Here is a 2,506-nt window from a genome sequence, read left to right on the forward strand (position 1 = left end):
GGTTACTGGATGATGGAATGTACGAATTACAGTCTGTTGGCTTTATATATGTACGTGTATTTATTGAATTAACTTCGATAAATATTGATAAATCCAAAAAATGGACAGCTTCCTGACTGATCTCGAAGGTTAGTTGAATGTTTTTGCAATTGTCATTGAGATATTTACAGAAAGTATCCAGGCTCTCAGAGTTACCTTTCCAAATGAAAAAAATATCATCAATATACCTTTTCCATAGCACCAGGTTCGCCCCAAATCCATGGCTGTTGAAAACCGAATTTTCTTCCCAATGTGCCATAAATAGATTCGCATAACTGGGGGCGAACCTGGTGCCCATTGCTGTGCCATGTTGTTGTAAATAATAGGTCTCATTGAACCAGAAAAAATTATTGGAGAGGATAAATCGTATACTTTCTATTATGAATGTTTGGTAGTCCCCTCCCATCTCTTCCTTCTCCAAAAAAGATGTGACGGCATCTATGCCATGTTGGTGATCAATTACCGTGTACAATGAGGTCACGTCAGCTGTTATTAAATAGTATTCAGGTTGCCATTCAATGGATTCTAGTGCATTGATGACATCCGTTGAATCCTGCAAATAGGAGGGAGTCTTTTTAACCAATGGTTGTAGTGTATGGTCAACGTATAGAGACAGATTTGAAGTTATAGAATCGGTTCCGGCGACAATGGGTCTCCCAGGTGGGTGTTCTTGGTCTTTATGGATCTTGGGTAGAGTATAGATGACTGGGATAGATGGATGGGGAATGATAAGAAACTTTTTTTCTGTTTCCGTGATCACACCTTTACGTGTGTATTTGTCAATATGATCCAACATTCGTTTGCTAATATTTTCCGATGGATTGCTCCGTAATTTCTTATAAGTATTGCTATCCTCCAATTGTCGTTCGATCTCCTTTTTGTAATCATCAATATTTTGAATGACCACCGCACCCCCCTTGTCGGCGGTTTAGTGACAATGAGTTTGTTCTCCTCTAGTCCTCTCAAAGCCTCTTTCTCTTTCTTAGTCATATTGGGTCGGAATTTCCTCTTAAACTCTGTATTCTCCAAATCCTTCCTCACCATTTTTTCAAAACTTTCAATGTAGCATCCTTTTTTAAATGTAGGATAAAATATGGACTTGGGTTTAAAGGCCACTCCGGAGGTACTGGGTTAATTTTCCTTATGTTCTTGATCATTGAAGAATTTTTTAAGAGTGAGTTTCCTAATGAACCGCTGGAGATCGATATATACTACGAATCTATCTAGGTTACTTGATGGAGCGTACTTTAGGCCTCTTTTCAATACCTCTTCTTCCTCATTTGTGAGCACATGATTACTGAGGTTGTAGATTTTAGTATATTCTTCATATTTCTCCTCTGCAGCCGGAATCTCTTTTTTCTTTCCTTTTTTCAATTTTTGTTGTGTAGTTTTTGGTGTTTCTTGGAAGAAATCAATCCCCTGTGACCCCTTCTAGTCTTTATCTTCGGTATCTTGTCACTCTTGCCCGGTCTAAAAAAGTCGGGTCATCTTCCTCATAAATAGAGGATGAATGTCTTCTAGGGGGTCTGTTCCGTCCACTGTCCCTGGTAACCTCGTCTCTATGATCCTTGTACTTTCTTCTATTGTCCCAAAATGGTCTTCCTCCTTCTTCTCGATTCCTTCCATGGTTCGGTATATTAACATATCTAGCTCTAGTTGTGGTGTATCTGTATGTCGGTCCGTCTTCTCCTGATCTCCCATCAGGTCTGGAATCCCAGTAGGATATCCTTCGTCTCTCATCCCTAAATGGAGAATTCCTCCATTCTGTACGGGCTGGTGATTTTCTCCTTCTTATATCTTGTTCTCTTTTTTGTGTGGGAGTATGTGTTTGGTGAAATCTCACTCCTTGGTTTTTCCTGTTCTGTTCTCTTCCTCCAAAGAAATTCTTTTCCTTTTTCGTAATCCGATGTTGGTTTCCATCCTTAAAATCATTTAGATCTCTGTTGTATTTCTTTTTTTTCTTTTGCATGAGTTCTTTCTCACTAGCTGCAATTTTCTTGACAATGTCACTCTCTAACTCCTTAAAGTCCTGTAGATCCTGGAAGGGTTCCATTGAAGATTTCAAAGAGTCTATTTCGGTCTCTAAATCTTTTAGTTCTTTCCCTCTTTCCCTAACAATCAGTCTCATGAGGGATATGGAGCAGGTGTCTATGATCCTTATCCATTCTTCCTCAAAGGCCTGAGATCTATTGATGAAGGTAGGCATTTTGTCTATCCTAAGACCTCTAGAATAATTTCTTCTGCCAGGTATCTTTCCAATGAGACAACCTCCCACCAAATTCTACCTTCTTTGAGTAGAGCTGTTTCTAGTTTGGACATGATACCTTCTAGGTCCTCATCAGCTAAATCAACAGATTCCTGTCTATTGTTAAATAACTCCTCATATTTGTCCTTTCGGAAATTTCTATGGGCGAACATGGTAATGAGGGCAGCTGTGATCGACTATATGAGTGAATGGAATTTGCAC

The sequence above is a fragment of the Pseudophryne corroboree genome, chromosome 1 (assembly GCF_028390025.1).
Source record: "Pseudophryne corroboree isolate aPseCor3 chromosome 1, aPseCor3.hap2, whole genome shotgun sequence".
In the NCBI taxonomy this organism is placed as follows: Eukaryota; Metazoa; Chordata; class Amphibia; order Anura; family Myobatrachidae; genus Pseudophryne; species Pseudophryne corroboree.